The 17,038-nt window shown below is 40.4% G+C and overlaps 1 long non-coding RNA gene across 1 annotated transcript in view; it reads left to right on the top strand.

Annotated features, from left to right (window-relative positions):
- The first annotated feature begins 2,076 nt into the window (after positions 1 to 2,076).
- The window catches only part of LOC112950521, a 34,857-nt gene continuing 19,895 nt past the window's right edge, over positions 2,077 to 17,038 (top strand). Inside the window, exons 1-3 of the long non-coding RNA XR_003250035.1 lie at positions 2,077 to 2,153; positions 2,981 to 3,075; positions 4,014 to 4,137. This is a non-coding gene — a long non-coding RNA (uncharacterized LOC112950521). The remainder of the gene's footprint in view (positions 2,154 to 2,980; positions 3,076 to 4,013; positions 4,138 to 17,038) is intronic.

Raw genomic sequence — 17,038 nt, forward strand, 5'->3', positions numbered from 1 at the left:
TTAGTACTAATACATCTTACAGAATGTAATATCAGCATTATCAAATGTGTTCAAAAACAGAATCCACTGTTTTATGGGGAAGCTTTTCAATGCCACATACATTATATTGACTGAGTGAGTTGGGCCTGTTTAGCTTTGAAGAAGAGAAGACTGAGAGGGGATCTGATTAACATGTGTAAGTACTTGAAGGGAGAATGTAGGGAGGAAGGGGCTAAGCTCTTCTCATTGGTGACCAGCGACAGGACAAGGGGAAATGGGTACAAGTTGAAACACAGGCAGTTCCATCTCCAGGTGAGGAGGAACTTCTTCACTGTGAGGGTGAGAATGCCCTGGAACAGGCTGCCCAGGGAGGTTGTGGAGTCTCCTTCTAAGGAGGTCTTCAAAACCCACCTGGATGGGACCTTGTGCCCCATGCTGTAGGTATCCCTGCTGGAGCACGGGGGTTGGACTAGATGATCTCTAGAGGTCCCTTCCAACCTTAACCATTCTGTGATTCTGTGATTAGTCAGTCTTTTCCTTTTGGAAGTTCTCTACAATGTGTTGGTTCCTCTAGAAGTAGTAGGATGGCATGTTTTAAGTTAATTCACAGTTACTGTAGTAAGTAGAGTACACTTTGAGTCCTTAACTGAGTACTGGCAAACTGGGGAATTGGTGTGATTCTGGTATTTCCCTTGGGAATGTGACGTTTTTGAGTGTGTAGGGAAGGAGATTTCGGGGATGGTGCCTGGAGCAGAGAGGCATGTGGTGCTCAGGAACAGGATTTATTAGGCACCTGCCAAGGGGAAAGGGGAGGCCGGGAAAAGCCTTGCCAACAAGGGCCTTGGATGAGCCAGCTSTGCTACAAAGGGTGTGAAATGCTGAGCAGGGGCAGCAGCTGGAAAGGGGAAAGCTTTTTAGTTTGATTGAGGGTTGGGGAGTGGGGCGGGGGAAAGAAATCTCAGGTTACAATTTAAATGTAACAGGTAAGCAGMACTCTGTGTGGCTTGGCTTGGACTGATGGATGTCTTATCATGCTTCTCTGTTACCAGCAGTAGAAATTGGGCTAATATAAACCTGTATTTATTTTTTGCCTATTAATTATTGAGTAGAACCTGATGGGATGAACAAAAAAGATTGAGTGCAGTAAGGGCAGAACTTACAGATTTCCTTGGAAATGCTTTAATATTTGATGCTGAGTTTTTTGTGAACAAACGTATGGTTGCAGCAGGTATTAGCTGAAATGGCCAGGGAGAGGTACATGATCTCCCTTGCCTCTCCTGTGCCTGAAATGGCAGCCGTGCTTTTTGTTTCATGCTATACAGTACAGTAYGGACACCTCTGGCATGGGCCCCTTTCTCCTTTAGAAGCTGTGCAGCTGTGGTGAGGCGTTTARCCCCCAGGTGCAGAGTTTTCCCCCCACAGTTTATTTCTGCATTTTCAATTCCACATGATCAGCTTTCTGAGCACACCCCTGTCAGGGCTGCCGTCTTGTCTCTTGGCCKTGCTGCTTTGAAGCTTTGTCCCAAAGCCCTTGGGTATCCTGGTGTGGGTAGGGCCCAGCTGGGAGTGCCTCAGGCGGCCATTTTGTGGAGGGGTCCTACGACGTGGTAGCCATTTTGGGAGGGGCGCCCTGGGTGTGGCAGCCATTTTGTGGCGGCGTGGCGGCCATTTTGGGAGGGGCGCCCTGGGTGTGGCAGCCATTTTGCGGTGGCGTGGCGGCCATTTTGGAGGGTGGGGTGGAGGACGCCCCAGGTGTGGTAGCCCCTTGGAGGCGGTCATTTTCCAGAGGCAGCTGCCGCCCTGAGTTTGATCTCTGGGGCGACAGCGGCACCCTGGAGGCAGTGACCTGTGGTGAGTGCGTGGGGGACGGAGTGCCACTAATACGCAGAGAGCAGGCGTTGCTGTCGGGGCAAAGCCAYGAGGACCTGCTCCGTGCTGCCCCCCGTGGGGACGTGAGGCAGTGCGTGGGAAAGATGGCAGGTGGAGAGCAGGTGTTTCCCTTCCAGGGCTTCCTGGCCATGCTATCCTTGCACTCCCAACAGTCCTTTTGACATAAAAACACTACCGCTGTTTTCCAGACTACAGAAGAGAAATGTAGTGCAGAGGAGGGCTGGAGAGAYGATCGAAGCAGTTGGCACTATTTGACAGAAATGGTGCATGGGAGAACCTAAAAGGTAAAAGAAAATCTAAACAGTACTTTTTATTTCAGGATTTTATTTAATTATCTAAAATTCAAAAGAAATGAAAACAAATTTTCAAGTATTTTTTTTCTAACAAGCCTGTGTTCAATTTGATAAATTATGACTCAGAATGATTAGGCGAATGAGAGTAAAGACTACTGTAATAGCATAACAATATTAAAAAGGGAAATAAAATATTGTAATTTAGAACAAATAACAAATTGACCAAAACAAAGATAAAGCATAGAAGTATTCTTCAGAAATCCTATTCTGTCGCTTCCTTTCCCACTCCCTCCCTTCTCCCAAAAAGAAGATAAACAGGCATTTTATTTGGTGGAGAAACTGGTGCCTTCAATGGTGTTTACATTTTAATTTTACAAAAAGACTTATTAATAAGTGCAACCGTAATTTTGATCATTTTAAGAACTCACTTYAGGCAGCATGAAGACTCTTTGAATGCACAAAGGGGAAGGAAACCCGAGAGCCGAGAGAATAAATATAAGGTTTCTATATGTAAGAAAACGATGAAAGGAGGGAAGGCAGGTTCCTTGCTAGGAAGGCCCTTAACGTTTTTTTTGAAACTGGTGATAAAGATGTGGGACAGGATACCAGTGTAGGAAGAGAGGCAATGGCCAGGCAAGAGATAGCCAGGAAAAGGCCAGATGAGGGATGATGCTGAGCACAGGAATGGTTGCAGGAGGGTTGTGCCAAACTGGTGCAGAACATGGTGGTTGCTGCTTTCTTGGTTATTCCACATAATATTTTTTTGACCTTATGATACTCTAGCTTTCTAGACACTGCACTATGTATGTAATTTCCAGGTTAAACACCCTAAAAGAACAACTGAGCTGTCTGGACACTGTCACGCTCTTAACAGTGTCTGGAGTGAAGCGGAGTCCTATAGTGCCAGTAAAAGGTGAGAGCTCATCATGGTTCCGGGGCTGTCTCACTATTATTTTCCAAGAAGGGGAGAGAGTAGGACTCCCAYTGTCATGGGGGAAAATGATGCCCTGCTGCTTGCCAGGGAAGACTTTAATGCTCTCAGCTGGAAGTGTGTTCTCTCTAGCTTTAAGGGGCACCAGCTCCCTAGGATAAGTCTAAAATTCACTCACCACATGCAGAATCTCAGTAAATAGGATAAGCTAAAAAACAGAAAGGGAATAAAYGTGTTTTACTCTTCCAGGAACATCCCCTTTCCCACTACTTGAGCAGTTTCATTTGAATTTAAGGGAGGTTTTTCAGAAAACTCTTTAATCAGCTGCTATTTYTATGTGTTTAGGCAATTTCTCTTGCTGGATATACTGAACTTTATGGCTGCCTCTGAGAGGAAGAAAACAAATCTATTTTAATCACTTGATAGGTACAATCACATGATTTTAACATTATTTTAAATAGTACTTATCACAAGCRCTATGCTGAAAAGACACATTTCTTTCAATATGTTAATCTCCCTCAAGTCAACATTTCTTGTCTGGGTTCTTTACACTGTTGGTTATGTTTGTTGTTATGCAAAAGTGGAGCAGAAGAATAAGACAGAACAATAAAAGTTCTATGATCATCAACAGCTCTAGGACAGTTTAAGACTTGACAATCATAAAATGGAGTCTCCAGAGTAGAAATGTGTGAAATGTGACATATTTTATGATAAAAGARAACTTAATTTTAGGCGATGCATTTGCAACATGAGCAAGAGGATGGGATGGTGTGGTGTGGCATCTTTCCCCTTTCCTYTTAGCTCACCAACTTCACCAGTGATGCACGTTGAATAAGCTGAGCTAGAGCTTAAGTGACTCAGAATATAGATGAGCTTTCTGAATTGTGAGTATATCGCRTTTATGTTCCTGTCTTTACCAGCCAAGCTTGTAATCTTCCCCAAAGAAATGAGGCTTCTTGAACTCCATAGGACCCGCTCACAGAAAATGGGCTACAGAGACATGTGGAACAAATCTGCTTGAAAATTGAAATGTTGTGGAATGCTGTAAGTAGAAGAGACCTTGAGCCCAGTATAACTTTATCAGTTCTTTTGTATTTTTAACGTATCCATGCTGATTAATGTTGGTATTTTYTTTCTACATATACGGAGCATCTTGCTTAAGGAGTTTTATGACATTTTTGCAACCCCTCTTCTGAGGGCAATCCCTTTTGTCAAATTTCATTTGAAGCTTGGGTTTGGATCACTATATGGCCCCAGCCTAAGTTCATATCCCCTGCAAAGCAAGAAAGGTTTCCATTTTTGTCAAAAGGGATGTTGTTTGACTGCATTGCTGATCCTCATGAAGTTGAAAGATTAGAAAGTTGGATAAATTTGTCCTCCGTTACAAATATTTTTTTCCTATCCATTAAGCACCTGCAGTCTCGGACTGATCACAARCTACACTTTCTCACTTCTGTACTCTCCCTTTGTTTCCATGTAACTACTGAAAATGAGAACCTTTTTTATGAAACATGATATTTTACTGCAGATTTATTTAAAGTCCTTGTCTGAAAAAAAAAAATTATGCAACACAAAAACAAGTATGGGTATCTGAAAGCACAGCCACAAGGTAGGTTTTTCTTTCCTGCATGCTTATTTTATATTGATGTAAACTAAAAAATTCTCGTTCTCATGTCCTTTTCATCCCTTCAGCAATTAATGAAAATATAAAACTTCAGAATATAATTATTGTGTATATGTAACAGTCAGTACACATACCTAACATAAAGGTAATGTAAGAGTAGTGACTTTATCATTTCGTTTGCATATCTTTGTTCATGTGATTTATTAACATTGATTTGTTTACTGCTTGCATTTTTTTCTGCTTGTATTTGGTTTATTCTTCTCTGTGCAGTGTTAAGTAGCTAGAATTGTTGTTGCTAGTTCAGTTGCCTACTGAATACTTTCTTCTGAGATGAAAGTGTGCTTCAGCTGTGTAGCTATCAAAGAAGCATGTGATCCCGTCCTCATTGTGCAGAGGGAAAGCAGCTATTTCGATCTCTCTTTACACATCTGTCAGTGCATGGCTAACTTCCATGGAGTTTAGATTGTTTTTGAGCATGCTGCACATCAGTGTTAGTATAATGAGAAATGAAAAGGAATTAGCATGTAAGTTGGTCATCTCTTTTTATTGAGAAATAGAATAGTTTTTCTTCCTTCTGTATAAAGATTTCTACTAGAGAAGCAAAGAGAGAATGTGCACTATCAGTGCCAAAAATTCAGTTCATAATACTAGAAATATAGTCAACAAATGAACAACCCTATAAAAGTCTCCTTCCCCTTTAAGAAAAAGTCTCTAATTGCAGTATATGGGTGCAAATATTTAGCCTTTTAGGATATTTATTATTATTCCTGATTTATCAGAAATGAATGAGAGAAGTGTAAGATATTTGAGAAAAARCTAACACTTGACCATGGAATCAGTAACAAAAGCCTTAAACAGGAGTTATATTGTATGTTTCACTGAACTTAGATACATCTTCTGAGATCTGTGAGGGATAGTCATGAACTTAAGGACAGAATAGCTGCAGAAGTGCTTTGTGTGCTTTTGTTAATTCAAGAATAGAATGCTTTTAGTGTGATTTTTGTTTTTTGTTTCTCCATTATGATGTAGACTGCTGTTTACTGCTCTCTCATGAGACTCTATTTTTAAGTGGATATTTCATTGRATTAAAAGCAAAAAAGATGATTTTCCTTTCTAGAGAAAAGGTAACGTTCTCCCATGTGTATTGTTATGCTGACTTTCCAGGCAGAGAGGAGCAACAGGGGAATTGTTAGTCTGCACGTTCACTTTAAAACCTGCCTGCAACCACTAAATTTTTTAATATGTTCTAGCCTGATCCCGCTGTGCACTTTTTGACAACACTCTGGATACAGTTGTGTCTCCGTGAGTGCTTGGAATTGCAAGTTCAACCTTTTTTTTGCACACAGTAAGCCAAAACTTCCTTTCCTTTCAGTGTTGTAGCAATCAAAGGCACGTTACTGCACTACGCGTGACAAGGGCCATCATTTGTTTTAAACATGGTGGGTGTCAGACTTAGAGCATCGAAGGTTCTCTCTGTGTGGCAAGACRCACCATAAGCTCAAGGTGTTGTAGCTTTACATGCCATGTTAATACAGTTATATTGTCCAAGCCAGGTCATTCAGAGCTCTGTTGACTTGACACTGCTGTGTTCATATGCACTGAGATAAAAAGAAGTCTTGCAGAATATAATGTCACCCAGAAATTTTTTTTAGCTTGTCATTTGTCTACATAATGTTTTTCAACCTATACAACATAACAATAAGGAAGGAAGAGCTCATCCCATTTCACAGATTGAGGTGTGGAAAAATGAACTCAAGGCCATAATGTCTGTTGTGGATCTGAGAACTGAATGCTTTTGAGTCCGTGGTTTTCTATCGGCGTCTGCCTTGGCTGCTGTCTGAGAGAGTGCTTGGCTTCTGTCACAGAGCCGGGAGTTGAACTGAGACCACATGTGTACGTGAGTCTGCGTCTTCCTCAGCTCTAATGAGCTCTGCACTTAATTGCTCCTTTGAGGAGCCATGTTAGCTTAGATTACAGAAGAATTGTAACTGATAAGAATAAGCAATTTGGAAATGATTCTGTAAGTCTACAGAGTGGCAGAGAAGGTAAGTGTACTCTACTGAACAGCTCTCAATTTCTGCAGTAAATCTAAGAAAACCTCCAACCACGTTGAAGTAGTTCAAAAGCYTACAAAAAATCCCTTCCTGTTAACTTCTGTGGGTGTTTTTTTTTCATAAAGATTTGTTTTCTTAACCTTTTTGTTGCTGTCAGTGGACTTTAAAGTGAAGATATTTAGCAAATGTTAACGACTGCAAAATCTAAGCAGTCTTAAATAGTTGTACCTGTTGGAATACATAGAAAAATACCTTGGATACAGAGAAAAGTATCTCAGAATGAACAGGGAAGTAAATTCAAGAGTTTTTGATGCCATGGAGTGAAATGAAGGCTGTGGAGATGGTCTGGTGTTCCTGCCTTCAATCCCTTCAGTAATAAAGGGGCAAGAAAAACAAATTAACGTGAGACACACTTCCTTGTTAACACTGTGYTACCGAGTTTGCTAAACATGCTTGGAAACCAAAGCAATAAAGGACATCAAGATTGGGACCAAGGAGGTGCAGAATGGGAATTAGGCTCCTTGTCTGCTCATGCTGAATATTTTTCAGAGATGGTAACRTCAGTGTTTCATAATATTAAGTCGTATCAGTGGCAAGGAAACCAATGAGCATATGTGATGATTATTTTATGTAAGGGACTTCAAAAGTCTTGAAAATTTTTAGGTGCTTAACTTTGGAAAATATTTTGAGTCAGAAGTTCAAAGATTTGCTTAACCCCTTCAATAGACGCATGTCTTTCAGGAAAGATGATTTAGACTTTCTTTTTTAAAAGACACGAAGACATTGGCACACGCAGGGAGCCATCTTCTGTTGGTGCTTGCRCAGCATGCCTGCGTTGCAGTCAGTGCAGGCATGTCTGCTGTAGACTACTGGAGTTAGCCTAAGAACAGAGACCCCTGTGGCTTTCTGCTTGTGTTCAGAAATGGGAAATTTGGTCTTTAGCATCAGTTATTCTTCCTTTCAACTTCTTTAAAAGGAAATCTGGATGTTTTATGGTTATCTGATGTGACTATTTAAAGTAATTCTATAAAGAAACTCAAGACACAACTAGTATCCCAGCATGTACTAAATTTGGCATATGGTTTGCATTTCCTTTGGGCTTCATTATTATTTCATGAAGGAAGGGATAATTCTGTGCGYATGGAATTCAGAGGGCTTAATTGCAGTCTTAGAAAAAAAATATAGTAATCTAGAATATTTTAAAATATATTAAAATGTTACCTCATCTTTTCATTTCTGGCTGGTAAGTCTGCCTTTTTGTTTTGTTTTCTCCAGCAAGTCCCTGAAAATTGAAATAGGCTGAAGTAAGCCAACTATAAAACATACACGGACATTCATTGATAGTGCTCCCTGTACGCTACTCAGTCAAAAAGATAATAGAAATGCTTCACAATGTAACCTGAAGATTTTTTTTTCTGACCCTTTGCCATTTAGGAATTGCCCAGCCTCTGTGATAGTTGTCCATTTATCTTTCACATTTCTCTGTAGGTTGTTATATTACTTTTTTTTAGTACATAACATAGTACCCTTTATGTGTATAATGGAGATTTTTTGACAGTTTCGTATATATTGAAATCTTTTCATGGGGAAATGATTTAGTATAGGGGATTTTATGTTGTTTGGATCAAAATTGAACATATACTTTTGATCTGTTTTGTGTCCAGCACTATGAAAAAGAATTCTCTCCAAAATGTCAAAAACCTTTGCTGTCAGCTCTATATTTTCTTTTTTTCTTTCATTTTTGATACAGTTTTTTTTGTTGAGTTAAAGAATTCTATTACTTCACAGCATCTTTATAGTGGAGAGCATTCAGTTTGCCCTGAAAAAGTTTTGCAGACTGTGCCAGATGAGGAGAATCAATATGGGAAGGAAATGACAAGGTTGGTTAATGTGCTTACCTGAGGCTCTGCTGGGAGTGGTTCAGTACGGGCGCTTTGGCAAGGGTGCCGTGGCGTGTGTGGTGAGAAGAGCAAGAGCACATGCCTGAGTCTCTGCAGGTTGGTCACAGGCTCGCTGGAGGATCATAGGTGTAAGACATATAGATATATAGGTCCTTCTGTTATTCAGGTCACAGTAGAGCATAGTGACAAAAAGTCTAATATTGCTGAGAACTACTTTCTGAAATGTATTCATTGTGTGCTCTTACTTTGTGCTGTATTATCTGTTATCCAGAAGGGATCCAGAATTACAAATCCTCTTGAAGATGTCTAGGGTAGTAAAAAGTACAGCTGTACTGGGGAAAAAAGGCTTATTTCTACCTCTGTGCTTCTACCACGTGCTGGTTTTGTAGTCTGCAAAAAGTCTTAACATGTCCAACTCTTTGGCCTTGCTCTTGTGCATCACCTGAATGCATCAAGTGCATTCAAGTGTGAATGTGTGCATCACTCGTTCCCGCTCGCTTCCCGCTCCGTTCCTCCTCCATTCCCCCTCCCTGTGGTTTTCAGGAGAGAAGCTTGAGGAGGGCTGGACAACAGTGTGTGTTTGTGTATATTTATTTACTCCTCTTTGCTGCTTCCACCAATGTAGGTGTTATTTTTCCGTCTGAGGACTTTCTTTTAGCACTGGGTAGCTCTTGGTGTCTCCCATATGGCCTTTTTTTTTTTTTTTTTCCTTCCCTCTTCCTCCTCTGGAGAGAAAAATGTTTGGTAGTCCTTTGCAGGCATCTTCTGCTGAGCAAGCAGAATTGTTTACTATAATTGCTGAAGCATAGAATAAAGGAGAATCACACTAGGATCTCTGAATAATTGGAGATCAGTGAAGGAGAGCACTGGACACAGCCATGCCTTGCTGACCTAATGGAGAAAGTTAGCTCTGCCCTTGTTGGCAAAGCTGTGTTAAGAGAAGGGTAACTGAAGTGTGTTCGTAGTAGCAGCATGAAACAAGTGCAGGACTAAAATAAACGTGGAACAGAAACAAATAAACCAATGGCAATATGGCAATGTTCAAGTCTGCTCTGATTTTCTAAGTGAGTGTATAATGTCTGAAAAGAGCACATCATTAATGCAGAAAAATACGTTATTTGGGTCTTAGGTTGTCATATGTCTCCCCCTCCCCAGGAGGCTGACAGTCATAAACTCTGGTTCGGCAGCTGTGCCCCTCACTGTGCCAGTGTCTGGAAGCAGTGGTTGTCCCCCTCCTGCTAGCTGGAAACGGGAGCTAACAGAGGAACAGCCGGTTGATGGAGCTAATGGGTAGCAGTGATTCAGCCCATGGAAATAAGCCTATGGCACCGCAATCCATAGCTATAAGTGTCATCAAGGCTTTTGTAACAGAGGTGAGTTTAAAACTGGGTCATCACTCTCTGTCTGACTCCTCTTTGTCTTCGGAATTGTGCTCACAGTCTCRGGCGCTTGTCACTGTGTGACTAGTCAGACCATAGTTATTGGAAGTGAGTGATTTTAACTGGTAGAAAGAACTGGTGGTTTTAGAACCATTTGAGACAAACGTTCTGCCATAGAAATGTCAGAGCTCCAAGAACTGGCAAATGGCTTCCTGAGAGCAGTGGTAAATTGTGGAAGCTAAACAGACGAATCCTTCTAGGCTGTGGCACACAAACACTAGTAGTGACTTGATGTAAAATTCCTGAATACCTTCAGACTGACCTTAGTGCATACACACCTACCGCACCAAAAGGTTGTGTAATGGAGTAATAYGGTATAAAGCTGTTTCTGCTCCCTGAGATGGCCTGAACAACTTACCTGTGACATTAATGCTTGTAGTTAGCACAGGGGACGTGGGGAGGAAAAAAAAAATCTGCTGTGTTACCATGCAGGCTTTTTGTGTTTTGCATTTGGATTTGTAGTTTTCTTCTTCAAGGGGTCACGTGAGTTGACTTTAGTCCCCAGTGTTGTCAGTGCTTAAATACAAGCGCCAGTCTTCTCAGTGCTAAAATATTATCTTTAATTATGTGCAAAGACCTGATTGTGCACCTGACAGCAGCACTGGAAGTCCCAGCTTATATGGTGACTCTGCTGCCCCTCCCAGATTTAAATAGATCTTAGGGTGAGTTAATCTTTCTGCCTTGACTGTAAGTTATTAGAAGCAAAAGGAAGGAGAGATTTGTTCAACTGAAAGAAGGAAGAAAGCATAAAAAAGATGAGAGAAATAAACAAGAAAGGCATCTCGGGCAATAAAAACGGGGTGTAGGGTCACAGTTGCCATGATAAAATAGAACTGAACGCCTGCAAAATGTTAAGTGTTATGGAGCAGGCTGAGAACAGAGAGGGAAGAGAATGTGACAGAAAAGAAAGGAAGATCCAGCAGTGAACATAAAGAGAAGAATTATAAAATAATAATCCATTAGTAGTCCGAACTGTGAAACTAATACGTTTTTCTCCTTCAGAATACAAGTGATTTTGTTTTAATATGGAAGGAGTAACTTCAAAGAAAAAAAATGGAAATCTCCTTTCTTATTTTTCCTCTTCCAACACACACACACACACACACACACACATATATATATATAAATGTATATGTATACATATGCACCATGATTTTGAGTTTCCCCTAAAGGCATTTGCTTTGCCCTACTTAAGTCCTAAGAAATGGTTTTACTGTCTGCCACCCAGGCCAAGTAAGTGTGATGCCATGTAAACATTTACATATTGAATTATAATACACTAATAATTTTACAGTGAGAGTATGTGCGTGTAGGTGGGTGCTTAGAAATCTGTCCAAAAGATTTCTAAAGCAGTAGTGTTGATRATTGTTGGGAGACTCTGTTGAAGATGAGGCAGCTGCTTTATTTCCTTGGATTGACAAGGATTTGGGATTCTGTTTCTAAAACCCAATCCAGATCAGAGAATGTGACCCAAAAGCTTGTCMGGGTTATTTGTAGTGGCAAAAGAAGTGCATTTCATGTTGTCAGCTTTTCATTACTTTTTGTGTCATAAAAATTGTTCAACTCTCCTATGTTCCTGATCTGAATTAAATCAGTTGATTTCTGGTTTGATGATGTTTGCTGTCTGTTTGCTAGATGGACCGAAAGTCTTGTGTTCTATACTCCTTTTAATGAAGTTAAAATGAAAACACAAGCGAATGTGCTTTTTGGTAATCAGAGGGAGGAAAATGTATGTCACATGACAATAGAAGGCAATCACAGAAAGAGCAATTCCTTCTCAAATCACAGTACTCAAAAATAAATAACATTCCCATTGAAGGGAGAATCATTCCTAATCTTAGTCTGCCTTCTTCCCATGCAGGGCAAAGCATCAATAGCTTTTCACATCCTCTCATTTTATAAACGCTGCTTTAGAAATACTAACCTACAGTAAGTTAATAACATGTAATTCTGTATTTAGATGAATTGATAGTTCAGTTGCTCAGATCTAAACATGGCCTGGCTTTGAGGACAGTGTTGTGCAGTGGCCTCTCTTAGAAGATCCAGGTGGCCAGAGAAGCAGTCTGCTGGTCARTGTGTGCATGACTCCTCTTAGTAGGACAAATTAGTAGACAAATCGATCTTGACACATTGAAAGATGGTTCAAATGCAGTGACAGCTGTGAGGTGGTTAGAAGGTTAGAGAACATGACCTGTGGATGAAGGGTGAAGGAATAGAGTTTCTTTCTGCTAAAGAGGATTGGCAAGTGGGGGGACAAAGGGYAGGAGTTGTATTTATTGATATGTACGTTGTTATTGGAGTGGAAAATAATTGCTTTGTTAACGTTTCGATAAGAAATAATGCACTATGGTTGTGATGACATTTGGTTTCTTTCAGTTAGATAATAAGTAAAATGCCATAATTTTAGTTAAAAGGATAAAAGATGCCCAGGGAAGCTGTATAATCTCTTCCCTTAGTGTTTTTTAGGAGCCTGTTAGGCAAGCATCTGGGGATGGAGATTTATTGTATCCTGCATGAGTGTCTCCAGAAATGATTGTCAGCCTGTGTTTCTGTGGTCCAGATTATAACACAAAATTGAAAAATGACAATAGTGTGAAACACAAATCTTGATTCAAGGGGTGGACTGTGATTTAATGTTTTCTTCTCACTGTGTTTTGTTAAAGCCCATGTCTCTGTAATGGGAGTTCTTGCATTACTGTTACAGCAGAAATCCACCTGACTAAGGGTTATTAAGTATAATACCCTCTAAGGATAGAGGGTTTGAGTATCTCAGACTTCACCATTTCTCTCTCGAAGTTGATGAAGGAACAAAAGAAACTAATGCAGGCYGCAGCACCACAGTTTGCCATATATACCAAGGCTCCCTTTTTCTTGTCTTCGTTCAGAAATTGTTTGCCCTTTAGTGGTTTGGGTAGTAGTTGAGTAAAGTCAATAAAATATTTTTCTGATTCAAAACCAGACACCCAGTTTGTCCCCTGGGGGCTTACAGAGTGCTGAAGTCTAAGGCTAGGAGGTAGTGGAGACTTCTAAATGAGTTTGTCAAGATAGAAGATCTCTGTCTTATACTTCTTTGACATAAATACTTAAGTCCACCTTTACCCCTGTGACTTTGATCTTAAATTTGTCCTTCCACTCTTCAGAAAAACATTCTCTCATTTCCTTGAAAGACACAACCTGTCTTAGGAGATTTCTGTGCATAACTTAAAACAATTTACATAGAAATGTCAAAGTAAAGCTTGCAGTTGCTCTACCTTGGGGGCTCACATATGGTAAACAAAATATAATAGGGGCTAGGTAGTGAAATAGGAGAGTTGATGAGCTCGAATAAGGATTTTCCATCTCACTAGTGAAAGAAAAAAGTTGGTTTAACTATTTTATTAATTGTTACTTACTTAAAATGGCAGCTGTAGAATGTGCTAAGAATTAAGAATAACCCATCTGACCTGTTGTAAAGCAAATTAATATTAAATCTGTCTATTTTTCCGTGTAATTAAGCAGTAATGATCAAAGCTCAATGCTTTTCATAGAGATTAATGATGGCTTTGAAAATTAATGGTGTGAGGTGAAAGCAAGGACCATTAGCTGTAACAAATTGTTAAGAATTCAGAAAACATACTTGGCTGAATCACTCAGTTTGTTTTATGATTATTTAAATACATCTTTTTTCTTCTGTTTATTAGAAAACAAATTGATACTCAAACACACTAAAATGTTTGTCATCAAGATTTAGTATTTTCATACTAACCAGCCAAATAAAGAGTAGGGTTAGGTCAGGAATCTCCGAAAATAACCATAATGGCTGTTYCTGGCACCCACCCCACCCTAAGGTCTCTACTTCTCTGTCTTTTCACCACAGTGGGTTCCTGGGCTTGTTACTGAGCCTTAGCTCGGCTGCTTTTGCTCGTGAAATCAGTCCTGCTGAGCGATGAAGCAAAACTAGTGTATGGTGTTCGCTGGATCCAGTCCCACGGCTTGCTTTCTCAGTGGCTGGTAAGGGAAGCAYGCCAGCTATTTCCTTCCACTTTTGTACGCTGAGAGATGTTTGTGAGAATTTTTATTTTTGATGGTTGGTCTTGGACAGTTAATAATGTTTTCAAGTCAGCTGATGGACAGCAAAAATATTTAAGTACGTACTGACCATCTGGGCTTTGCTCCTAGGGAGCTGCAGTAGAATTTAGTAGATCTTCTGTACGCTATTCTCCGGGCTCTGAGTTGCATCCAGCACTCACAGCAGTCAATAATAAAACTGTGACTGAATTCTCTGGTGCAARATCAAATGAAAGTGCATCTCTCTTCCCTCCAACTCGCACCACACACACACACACACACTCCCAATTTCTTTTTTTCCTTTTATTTTCCTTTCTCCTTAAAATAGCACAAATCAGAAGCAATTTAGATAAAAACAATGGAATTGCATCTCAGAGAGGTAACTCGCATCTAAGCTAATGCCAATTCATGCTCCACTCATTCTGCCAGACTTTGCTGTGGGAATACTTTGTTTCCATTAGATGGATGATAAGAGAAATTATTTGCACTAAGGCTTCTAAAGTGGAGAAAATTCTGGAGATTTGAAAACTTTCTGAAACGTTTTGCTTAAAGTCTAGTTGTGAGGAGTAGATATCTCTCCTTTGCTCCTTTCATATCTACATACTTTTTGACAGTGTTTGCATTAACCTCTTTTCTGTAAATGTTTCTTTCCACTGAATGCTAGAGGCATTTTTAATTAGTTTGTCTGTTTAGTAATAGCAAAAAAACCCCACCCAGAATCTGCAGACAGCTATGGGTGAAAATATTAGTATCTAATATTAAAATGTCCATTTTTCACCTAAAATGGCTGAATTCTTATCAGCAATATTCATGTACTTCTGAGTGTGGACACCAAGTTTGGTTGTAAAAATTGGAGCATTTACAGAAACCTATTACTACTTTAAAACCATTATTCTGTTTGAAGGGCATAGACCAATATGCTCATCTTGTTTGTTTTCCTGCATAACACACAGTKTAGCTCTTTGCAGGCATATGGATTAGAGATTTTTTTCTCAATTATTTGTCGTAGTTTGTTTCTTTGTATTTTGGTTGGAGGTTGAGAAAAATGGAAACTATTCAGTAAATACTTATTAAAAAACAACTAATCTTCTATTTACCAATATTGTATCAGTCAATCCTGACAGTCTCCTTTGAAGCTTTAATATATGTTCCTTATAGCTCTCTAATGCAGCCTACAGCAATTGCTGAGAGGTTTAACACGTATCCATTGCAACTTTGTAGACTCACAGTAGTAGTAGCGTTTTAATTCAGATTCATAATCCATTTGTGAACACCTGCCTGCYGTCGTTCTGCTGTTTGTAACAGTAGCCTAATGCTGATGCAGAGCAGTGGCCGGCATTTGTGGTGCTGGCAAGGCCGAGGGAAGAGCTCGGTGCGGTCTGCACTGTCCCAAGGAGGCCCCTGGCGCAGTGGTGTACGGTATTGCTGCTTTATTTGCTCTAGGCACTGCTAATACCACAAATATCTATAGAAGCAGCATGTGGCCAAAAAAAAAAAAAAAAAAAAGTCTGTATTAAAATGCATCTTAGGGTAGAACTCCAGCAGTGGCATGTTTTTTTAACAGGTTATTGGGAAAAATGGAAGTGTGTGGTAGGCAGGTGTATCAGTTTTGCAAGGTTGTGCTGCTTTGTTCTTGGGCGTTCAGGTGCTTATGTGCTGCAAGCCTCAGCCCAAGTCCCGTCCTGCAGAACAGCAGGGTTTGAGGAGCTCATGAAACTTGCTTCTCTCTTGCTTGGTGGTCCTGGAGGGTCTGCTAATTATCGAGTTGTTTTTCTCCCCCTCCTTCTCCTTGACTGCTTTACTGCTTTCAGCCTAGYAGATGTGGTGGCTGTTTGGTGCACACTTCCCAGAAGGATTGCTGGGTTAAGCTTACCCCTCCAACTGCACTGTGTGTGCGTGTTTTGCACACAGCGTGGCTCAGAGGAAATGCAGGTTCCTAATGAAAGAGAAACCCAGACATCTTTTTTGTCTGCAAGTCACTGGTTCTAATTAAGCTATGAAAAGTGAAAGGTAATACGTCTAACAGTACAGATATTCTCACTGTCTAYCTCCAGCATTGCCAATGATGTGGAAGCCAGCTGCAGTGGGGTCAGAACAGCGATGCTGCTAGGTTTATCAAGTCTCTAATACCCATAGCTGCTCCCATCTGTCTGCAGACAAATGAGTGGAGGAAGCAACTCTTGCAGTCACAGAGACTGCACTGACTTTCGTGTGGAGGGGAGGAAAATCTGGTCTTCTGCTAGAGAATCAAGCTGCGGGAGAATGGCCTGAGCAGACCTGATGGAGCTGCCTATTAAGCAGGTGAAAAAAAAAATGAAGGTTGTTCAGGGAATCTGGGTACATTCCTTCCTTCTAGGTCTTGCAAGATTTAACTTGACTTTCTAAATCCCCGAGCTGGCTGCATTTTAAGTACCGTTAATTAGGTTGTTATGTCACTCTTAGGCGTAACTGCTAGGTCCAAAGCAACTTTGCATTTTTCTGTCACTGGAGCTTTCTACAGCAACTGCTCCAGAGAACATTATGCCACATAAATGCTTATGTTCACTTACCTTCACCACAACAACTGTCATCTTTCAGCTCCTCTTGGAGTCAAATGAGAGATTCCTGCTCYTCCTGTCAAGCACTATAACACGGGTCCTTCTAGACCCTTCTCAGCTCAGTGGAAAAGCAATACAAGTGCTACTGTGCCCTCAAACTACTATTTTGCAATAATTATACACTGAGGGGAGGCAAGGAAATGCTACTTTATTGTCAGAAACTTTGGGGGGAGTGAAGCTCATCACTGAGAGTGAACAGGATTTTAGTGAAATCTATATTTTAAATACAGYTGAGAATAATGTCTTGTGCGTGCTCTGCTCCGTTATGTCATGGTAAAACACT

The sequence above is a fragment of the Nothoprocta perdicaria genome, unplaced genomic scaffold, assembly GCF_003342845.1.
Source record: "Nothoprocta perdicaria isolate Ctin4 unplaced genomic scaffold, notPer1 scaffold_32, whole genome shotgun sequence".
Lineage (NCBI taxonomy): Eukaryota > Metazoa > Chordata > Aves > Tinamiformes > Tinamidae > Nothoprocta > Nothoprocta perdicaria.